The sequence below is a fragment of the Rhamphochromis sp. 'chilingali' genome (assembly GCF_963969265.1).
Source record: "Rhamphochromis sp. 'chilingali' genome assembly, chromosome: 15".
In the NCBI taxonomy this organism is placed as follows: domain Eukaryota; kingdom Metazoa; phylum Chordata; class Actinopteri; order Cichliformes; family Cichlidae; genus Rhamphochromis; species Rhamphochromis sp. 'chilingali'.
In genome coordinates, this window is record NC_137942.1 from 36498964 (window position 1) to 36509724 (window position 10761).

General features: G+C 42.6%; 1 long non-coding RNA gene across 1 annotated transcript; it reads left to right on the top strand.

Moving 5' to 3' along the window:
* Positions 1-309: 309 nt before the first annotated feature.
* On the top strand, positions 310-1460 carry LOC308410951. Its single transcript, XR_013974315.1, has 2 exons — positions 310-626; positions 1213-1460. It is a non-coding gene; the product is annotated as an uncharacterized lncRNA (long non-coding RNA).
* The last annotated feature ends 9301 nt before the right edge of the window (positions 1461-10761 follow it).

Genomic DNA, 10761 nt, shown 5'->3' on the forward strand with positions numbered 1-10761 from the left:
CCACACATGTGCAATAACAACAATAGTCCTTTCTGGCATAGTTGTATTTTAACTCAGTTGTATACAGCATTTGTATTCTATTTTTATCCTATTGTATATTTTATTGCATTTTATTCTACTGTATATAGTATTTTATGTTATTCTATTCTGTACAGTTGTGTACTATATTTATTCTTATTGTATTCTAATTTTTGCATCAGAACTTTTGCACTGTCCACTTCCTGCTGTGACAAAACAAATTTCCCAGTTGTGGGACTAATAAAGGTCATCTTATCTTATCCTACACAGCAAATTCAAAAGTGTTAAATTTTTTGGTGTTAATAGTCTCCTTGCAAAAGTAGAGTTAATTTTACTCTAAGCAGAGTCACATTCTTTTAATGTAACTCTGAGGTGTAAAATGATAGTAGTTAAAATCGAGTGTTAAAAATGAGTGTTTCTCTGTCAAATCTGGAGGTGTTACAATGGAAACATTAACTCTTGACCTCTTAACTCTGAACTCCTACAGGGGCTATGACACCAACAGAGTAAATTCACAGACTCCGCCCCCAGCACGGCTCCAATCGAAGCTGAAGTGAAGCCGTTTCAGAACATTTTGCTCTACATATTTGAGTTGTTTGCCCTGCTTGGTAAGTCATTTTTTCAAAGATTGTTTCAATTATTATTATGAGCTTTTACTTCTGTGGCTCTTTGGAGTTGAGACAAAGCTGTGTGAAAGGCATTAGCCATGTTGCTCGGTGATAGCATAATATTCTGTTTTAGCTAGCTGAAAGGTATTGTTTGCGGGCAAATACCACAGCCTTGAAAAAAAGCTTGCATGTGAATTTTCAGTCAAACTTTTGGTCAAATACACCTAAAACAATGTCTAGAATGTGAAATGTTGGTATAATGGTGCTACTTGAAGCCTGCAAAACGATCGCCCATAAAAAAAAACAACGAGCAAACAGCAGTAGCTGACGTCCTGACTGGATTCTACGTTAGCATAGATCCCTCCAGAGTTTTGTGCACACGGTTTAGGTAAAAATGAAAAAGGTTGAGGTTTTACATTTAGTTCAGTATTACCTGTTGCCTGTGTCCTTGTCTTTTGGGAAAATACTTTACACAAGTAATGGCTCAAAGAGGATTCCTTTTTTTTTTTTACTGTGCTGCAATTGTTTACTGGATTATTTGTGCCATTAATTAGTGTCAACTAATTTTTATTCGATCTCCGCACAGGATATGCTTGTGAAGATGGAATATGGGGGAGAGCAGAAGTGCGTTGAAGTTCCACAAAGGGATGAATGAAGGACATGCATATTGTATTGAAGAAATAAGTGATGAGATGCTGTTATTTGCATTTACCATGTCAGACCTTTTGATAAACAAAATTCTAATGAAAGTGAGAACATGTACACTGTTACATCTTTCAGAAAATGTTTTGAAATTGTGGTGCACAGTTCAGAATAAATGTTTTTCAAAAACCATTGCGTCTTTTTAGTAAATGTTTATTTCCAAAAGAAATTTCTATAAGTTCAGAACAGTAAAATTCCTGCTTTTTAGAATGAATTAGAAGATAACTCTTACGTAGTTAAACTAAAATACTCTTTGAGAGTTAATATATAAACTCTTAACACCAAGTGTTAAATTATCAACTCCAGACAGATTTGGTGTTTAACACTAAATCAGAGTTAACGTACCAACTCTCCAAAAAGAGTTAAATTAACACTCTCTGGTGTGGACCCATATAGACACTTTAATAGTGTTGAAATCAAATCCGACAGTGTTAATTTGGACATGCTGGATTTGCTGTGTATTGGCCTGAAAAAGGCCAAGATAAAGGAATGGCTAAGATAAAGATTAGCCATCAGAAACCCACGGAGCAGACAGACGTGTGAAGACAGACCTTCCTTAATGAACTTGTTCATGATTTTCATTTGTCTTGTCCAGTGAGTCAAGCTGAGAGCAATGTGGTTATTCCTAATGAAAATGACAGTGAACAACATTTTTTTTAATATACATAATTTGATTTTAGTATTATTCTAGTTAACCTTGTTAGCCATAAAATCCTGTAGAGTAATCTATAAAGTTCTATAAAATTCAAAGGAACTTAGATGTTTTCAGTCTGAGCTTTCCTGTTTGATGAACATACATGAACTTTGATTACTTTTTTTGTACTTTGTTTTACCTGATTAATAGTTAGTGGCTTCCAGTGTTTTAAAACACTAAATTTTTTGTTAAACCTGAACAGGAATGTTCCTTGTCTTTATCTTTATGTTTTTAATTTCCCCTATTGAAATTAGAAATAGAGATGTAGTCCACATCCAGTCATCCACACACACATTCACACACTGGTGATGGCAGCTACATTGTAGCCACAGCCACCCTGGGGCGCACTGACAGAGGCGGGGCTGCCGGACACTGGCGCCACCGGGCCCTCTGACCACCACCAGTAGGCAACGGTTTTTATCTTTGGCTCTGTTTTATCTTCTGTGCCCAAAAGTGACTCCCCGTATTTAAACAGCTATGAATAACTTGTTGGTTTATAATAAGTGAAACATGTGTCAAATGTATCCATCATGAAAGATATCAGGTCGTCTTGAGCCACAAAAACATTCCTATCATGAGGTAGAAGCTGGAATCAGTTTGTTGCAGAGGGACGTTTGTATATCCGATATTTATCCAGTTAAAGTCACATTGAAATTCAAAAATGTCTTTTCAAGAGTCATCTGTCAAAGAGGAGCAGAAACTGCAACAAATATAACAACAGTTATTTAAGGCTGTTTTAAACGGCCACAAAGGAGCAGATTGGTTATAATGCAGCTGCTTCAGAGGAATAAAGATGAAACACTGTTTTTATTTTATGTATAACACCTTTCAATAATGTGTTGACTAAAGTCTATTGACCAGTATAAGTAAAGACATTGCACACACACAAACACATGGAAACAATGGAAATGTGTTTTTGGTGCAACAGCGGTCCCAGCTGCTCGCCTTTATCTAGACTGGGTCGGCTGCTTATCTCAATATAATCAATGTTTAAAGTTTTGTTCTCAGTGTTTCTGTGTTGCTGCGTATAGGATCTCCCAGCATCATCAGCTGTGCTGTCCAATCATTGTGTGCTAGGTTACCCTTATAGTTCAATGTGTGTTTGCACAAAGAGAAGCATGTGTGTCAAATATAAATAAGCACAGAACAGAAACAGCTGCTAGTTTCTTCTATTTAGAGTCAAGTTAGTGTTTTGTGTCTTTGTTTGAGGCCTAATGTCAAGCAGAGGTGTGTGTAACTGGACTGGTCTGTTATATGTGTGAAATGTGTGCTTCTCTTCAGCATCATCTTTGTCACTGCTGATTCCTTTGTGTCATCATTTGTTGAGAAGAGAGAACAGTTATAACGGAGGAGCAAAAGGAAGCCCTGAAATCTGCATCCAACAAGGAAGTGTTGGCTCACCAGTGATCCCAGCAGAGGCCACTGGTTTGGCTCCAGTTGTTATAGATTCAATGATGTTGTTCCTACAGATACATGTTAGCATCTTTATTGTAGTAAGGTATTGTAATCTGAAGATACACTGTAAAAAATGGCAGTGAAATTGACACAAAAACCATGTAAAATCCCTACAGAAATGTATAGTAAACCCCAAAATACAATTTTTCTGTTTCAATCACAGTGAATTTTTGTAAACTATTAAACAGAATGTTTTTGTTATATTTACAACATCAATGTGTGATTATAATCAAATTTATTTGTTAAAACTACAAATATTGGGAACAAAAACAGTGAAATACTTTAATACTCATAACAAAACAATTATGTTAATTTGACATGCAAATATTGTAAAAACTATAGTCTTAGTCAGTTGTTTGTAAAAATACATGAATTACATGTAAGTCACTTTACAAGTTTACACTGTAGGCCTGTAACGGACCTACATTTTAGTGATGGGATTTCCGGCTCTTTCGGCTCCAAACCGGCTCTTCAGGTTGTTTTGTTGCTTTAATTAATTTATTATTAACAACAATATAAAATTATGCACAAACGTAATTATTAATGTAAAAAAAAGTGGTTTTATTTATATATGTTTATATATATAACATGCAGTTAGTGGGGATAGGTTAATTGGAAAATCCAAATTGCCATTAGGTGTGAATGTGCGAGTGAATGTGAGTGCGAATGGTTGTCTGTCCCTGTGTGTTGGCCCTGCGACAGACTGGCGACCTGTCCAGGGTGTACCCCGCCTCTCGCCCTATGACAGCTGGGATAGGCTCCAGCGCCCCCCGCGACCCTGAAAAGGATAAGCGGAAGCGAATGGATGGATGGATGGATGTTTATATATAAATATATGTGGTGGCCCCTAGAGACAAAGCACGTACAAACCACAAAACACATTTCTAGCGTTAACTGAACTTCCAAAACAGAGCTACCTAATCACTAGCCGTGCCACTATCCCAGAAAGAGCTGAGGAGAGCCCCAGATGAGGAGCTGCGCCAGAGTGACCGAGCTCCAGGCCGAGAGGCTGAGGGCACCCCACCCCCGAAGTGGCCCGAGCGAGCCTCAGGCTCCAGGCCCCGACAAGCAGCCACCAAGGAGTGAGCCGGTGGGTACCTGGACGCCCATCCCCGGACACAAAGGACCACCAACGCACCGATGTCTGAGGGCATCTGCCACTGGCAGGGGAAGTGGTGGGGGGAGATAGGCCTCCATACCTTGGAGGGCCTGAGATGTCCCTAGAGAGGTGGCGTCTGATATCCGACCTGACATATAGACACAGACAAACAGGCACACACAGATACAAACATCCATTCCCACCCTCATGCTCTCATATGCAATTACTCAACACTCACCCAACGTGGAGACAGACATAAAGAGACACTGCACACACAATCACTCTCCCCAAGCGTACTCTAAGCCCCAGGTCTAGGTACCCTTTCCCTTGGAGGAGGAAGCTGCACCCAGACCCAGGTGGTGTTACCCTTCTCCATGGGTTGGAGAGAAGCAGACCGCCCCGACTCGGCAGCAGCAGGGAGGCCCCACATTCCAGACCCCAATCGGGTCTGCCCCCCCCCCCCCCACACACACACTCCAACAGGCTGCAGAGAACGGGGGTGTGTGAAGACTCCAAACCTCCCTCCGCCCGCTCATATGTAGTATGGATTCATGTTTGTTCTAAGGTGCATTTAAAGCCCAGGAGGGCATGGAGCTACCTGCCAGAGAGCAGCAGGTAAGCGCATAGCCCCTCCTGATAGCCCTCAATGTATACGTGTATTTAAAATTGAGAGGTGGGCAACGACGCCAGGGGTGAGGTAGTACACCCTGATGGTCTTTTGAATTACATGTAGCGTGCCCACCCCCAAGATCCTATATGTATGTGTTATGAGAGTGTGAGTAATGTGAGTGTCTGAGTTGTGAGAAAAAATTGAGGCACAGGCAGCCAGAAGGGGACAGAGGGGGGGATGCCTCCCCTGCACCCTGGTGACACACCTTTACCCCAAGGCCCTGCATGTGTGGGTGATTGTGGTGGAGCGGGAAGCACTGTTCTTTTTTCGAAATTCTATGCGCGAGAGCCTCGTGCGACTGCTGCTGAAGTCAAAGTAAACTTTATTGTCATCTCAGCTACATACAGTCCAGTATATAGAGAGACGAGACGACGAGGCTCCAGTTACAGCAGTGCAAGTAAACAAACAATAAATATAGGAAGAGTAAGAAAATAAATATACACTTTAGGACTAGGGGTAAAGGGATCAATAACAATTTAAATTTTATAATTTACAGTTTGATGATTTAAAGTCTCACACACAACCCGTCGAAAGGGGAGGGGGGCCGGATGCTTCCAAATAGAGCACATTTCATTTCATTCATAATAATGTAAATCCAAGCCCATTATGTATTCATGATTTGAATCCTGGGTTGTGTGAAATCCCAGAAATACACCTTAGACAAAGTGAATCTGTGAACTAAGGTGTAGGTAAGGTGTAGGTCTATTAGGTTATGAACCCCTCACCCTGATACCTTTTGTAGGAAGCTTATTTCTCAGAATTTTTTCCTATATTTATCATCTAGATCCTCACTATTAGCAGACAATAATATTCATCATTTTGCCATCCATTTTTCTTCGTGGGGTACTGGAGCCTAACCCTGCTGTCACAGGGTGAAAGACCATCACAAACCTCAGTACTGGGAACAAGCTAGCAAAGGAGTTTAGCTAACGTAAGCTAAAGTGGCAGTGTCTGTTTTTGTTTTTGACGCTGTCGCCGGTACGAGATTCCGGAATGGCACCACTTACCTCAACATCCAGCTGTGAAAGCTGCATCAACCTGAGCCAAAAAGTGATTGAGCTGGAACAAAGGATATCCACGCTATACCAAATCCAGGGGGCTGAATGCGAACTTGACACGATCCTCCTTGGCAAAGCTCAAACCACCGCTACTAGCGCTGAGCTAGCCGACACAGTGCACCATCCAGCTGCTGTGTCCCAAGATCCCGCCAACAGTCAACACAGGCTCTCAACTTGCGTCGCTGCTGCTTCTGCCAAGGACGAGAACTCCTGGTTTCAGCTAGGGGCCAGACCCAAGGCTCTGGTCAGCTCCACTCCACTCCAACCAGCGCCATGGACCATGGTTGAGACGCGTGGTGGCTGCAGAGAGGGCAGGAGGATCCGTCTCTCGCACCCTCACCCCTCTGGTGAGGTAGTATTGGAGAATAAATTCAATGTCCTGGATCCTGTGGACTTTCCTCCTCTGACCGCTAGCCCTCGCCATCCCGCTGTGTCGCAGAGGTCTGCGCCATCTCCACCACTACGCCCCCGGAGCCGCGGCGGGCAACCCGACGCTGTGGTGCAAACTCACCGCGGAGAGCTGTGCTTTACCCCGGCTCCTCGGAGAAGAGGACCCACGGCGCGGCTACCTGGGAGTCACTCACGCAGTCCGGCTGGCGCATCTCCATCTGAACACCCCCGGCGTCGCGGCGCGGGCATCTCAGATGGCCAACAGCCCCCAGTGGCACCTCCTCTCTCCACGCTGGTCCTCGGGGATTCCATCGTCAGGAACGTGCGGATGAGGGGGGCGCTCACGCTGTCGTTCCCGGGAGCCACTGTTGTTGACATAGTGGACAGAATTCCCAACATTCTGGCATCCCACCCACAGGTTAACCGGCTCATCATCCACATCGGCACCAATGACATCCCCAAACAGCAATCTGAGCTGCTGAAGTTGGACTTCCTCGAACTCTTCAGCCTCCTTGGTCAGCTGCAGGTGAGTGCTTTTATCTCAGGGCCCACCCCCACCTGTGGCAGAGGGATAGGCCGTTTCAGCCGGCTGCTCAGCCTTAACACCTGGCTTTCCTCCGCCTGTGTCTCCCACGGCGTGGGTTTTATTAACAACTTTGATGCCTTCTGGGAGAGGAGGCATCTTTTTGGGGCAGACGGGCTCCACCTCAACGCCTGGGGACGCCGTTTGCTGTCCGCCAATTTGGCATTTGGCGTACAGCACTCCCGCACATCGCCCTGTCACTACCCCAAACTGACATTACCTGCTGATCCGTCTGCCACTGACTGATGTTCCCCTGGTCCCAGCTCCTATATTTGTTCCACTTTTAACAGTAATACACAAAACTCTGGACTAGGACCTTTCTCTCCCACAGTCAACACAATACCCGTCATAATCACAAACAGAGAGCAACAGAATTATCATAAATCCAGTAACTCCAAAAATATTAATAACCTCCGGCCTCTTCAAAAATATCAACATCCATCCAACTCTATTGTCAAAAATCCACCAGTCTCAATCAGTATGGCACTTTTAAATGTACGCTCTCTGTCGAACAAGTCTTTTATTATTAATGATTTAATTATAGATAATAAACTTGACTGTTTATTTTTAACTGAAACATGGCTGGGTTCGGATGCACCAGTTGTTCTCACTGAGGCCTCCCCACCAAATTTTAATTTCTCTTTTTCTATTAGAAGTGGTAAGAGAGGTGGTGGGACTGCATCTTTAGCCAACAACACACTCACCACCAAACAAATTTTATTTGATCATTTTACCACTTTTGAATTCCATGCTATTGTTTTCAGCAGCCCTCCAGTTTTATCTGTCACAATTTATAGACCACCTAAAGACAGCGCTGCTTTTATCAAGGAATTCTCAGAATTTTTAACAAACATACATTCAAAATATAACATGATAATTTTAACCGGTGATTTTAACCTGCACATAGATAATCCTTCTGACCCTGCAGCAAAAGAATTCTTAAACATTCTTCACTGTTTGGATTTTATCCAGCACGTCACGCAGCCGACTCACAACAGAGGACACACTCTGGACCTGGTCATCACCCATGAGCTGTCCACCAGTGTGTCCTCTGTTGTTGACTTGGCTGTCTCTGACCACTACTGTGTGTTTTTTAACATCACCGGTTTTATTCAGCGGGAGACCTCGGTGCGAACTGTGAGGAGGCGCTATCTAACCTCTGAAGTGGCTGCAAATTTTACCAGGGTTTTAGACGAATGCCCCCCTGTGATTTTACCTGCATCCTGCGATTTGATTTTTAGTTATTTCAACAGCAAACTGAAGAAAAGCCTTGACTCCGTTGCTCCACTCACCACCAAAAAGATTAACGTAAAACATGCATCACCCTGGAGAAACGAAGAAGTCAAAAAACTCAAAAGAAATTGCAGGGCAGCAGAAAGGAGATGGAGGAAAAATAAAAATACTATCAACCATCAAATATTTTGCGAGCAACTTAAAGTGTACAATAATACATTAAGGAAGTCAAGAAATTCATACTTCGCCAAAATAATCAGTATTAACAAAAATAATCCCAAGGTCCTCTTTTCCACCATAGATCATTTATTTAACCCTGATTTTAACAGCTCCCAAAGAACCCCCACAGACTCGCTCTGTGAGCAGTTTGCAGACCACTTCAGGGGAAACGTCAGCGCCATCAGATCTGATATTTTATCTAATCGCGATATGATTGTAAACACATCTGAGGGCTCGATTGTACCTGAGGAGACACTGGACAGCTTTGTCCTGGTTAATGCTGAGAACTTTCAGAAGGTTTTCTCCACAGTGAGACCCACCACATGTCTTTTAGATCCAATTCCTTCTTCACTCTTTAAAACACTTTATGGATTTTTTGAGGCTGAGCTTTTATGCATGATGAATTGCTCTCTTCAGTTGGGTGTCTTCCCTGCTGCCTTTAAAACGGCGGTGGTGAGGCCCCTTCTGAAGAAGAGCAATTTGGATTGTAATGATTTTAATAACTACAGACCTGTATCCAACTTACCATTTTTAAGTAAAGTCTTAGAAAAACTTGTTTTTACTCAGATTACTGATTTTCTCAATGATAGACAGATCCTGGAGATATTCCAGTCTGGATTTAGGGTGAACCACAGCACAGAGACGGCTCTCCTAAAGGTTTTAAATGATCTTAGATGTAACTGGGACTCCCAAAAGCTCTCAGTCCTGGTGCTACTGGATCTAAGCGCAGCCTTTGATACAGTAGACCACGCTATTCTTTTAAACAGACTGAAACACATGGTGGGCCTCTCTGGTGCTGTACACAGCTGGTTCACTTCCTATCTCTCTGACAGAACTTTTATGGTGAGTATGGATACATGCTCCTCTAAGATCCATAAAATGACATGTGGTGTGCCTCAAGGGTCGGTTCTAGGCCCTGTACTTTTTAATTTGTATATGCTCCCTCTCGGCGGTGTCATCAGGAGGCATGGAGTGAACTTCCACAGTTACGCTGATGACACGCAGCTGTACATCTCCGTGTCTCCTGATGACACCAGACAAATGGATGCCCTTTTTAACTGTATCTTGGATATAAGATCTTGGATGGCAGAAAACTTTTTACAACTTAACCAGGACAAAACTGAAGTTTTAATTGTCGGTCCTGAGGCTCAGAGAGAGAAACTCTTGCCTAAATTAGAGGCATTTTCACTATGTCCTTCGCTACAAGTGAAAAACCTGGGTGTTATTTTTGACTCTGAGCTTGGTTTTATCCCACATATTAAACATGTAACTAAAATTGGATTTTATCATCTAAAAAATATAGCCAGAGTCCGCCCTATTCTCTCTCGGGCCAACACGGAGATGCTGATGCATGCTTTTATTACCAGTCGCATTGATTACTGTAATGCCCTGCTCTCTGGTCTTCCTAAGAAGAATATTTCAACTTTACAACTCTTGCAAAACTCGGCAGCTCGTGTGCTGACGAAGACCAGAGGGCGGGCCCACATTACACCGGTTTTAGAATCGCTGCACTGGCTCCCCGTGTGTTTCAGGATCGATTTTAAAGTTCTTTTATTGGTTTTTAAATGTCTTAATGGTCTTGGGCCTTCTTATCTCTCAGATCTGCTTTTACCATACGAACCCTCGCGGACCCTGAGGTCCTCTGGTACTGGCCTTTTGATTGTCCCTAAAGTCAGGACACATACTCACGGAGAGGCAGCTTTTCAGTGGTATGGTCCTCGTCTGTGGAACAGCCTGCCGGAGGAGCTCAGGGCCGCAGAGAACGTACATGTTTTTAAGAACAGGCTCAAGACCCACCTTTTTAATTTAGCTTTTACTTAGCGTTTATTTATTTTATGCTTATTTATTCTATCCTGTTATTCTATTATTAATTTAGGATTTACCTAATATTTGTTTGATTTTATTCTTATTCGTTTTTTAATCTTCTTATTCTATTTATATTTATATTGTATCCTGTTCTTATTTATTTTATCATTTTACCCTATATATATTGTATTGCATCATATCTCCAGTGTTTCCTCGGAGGGCGCTC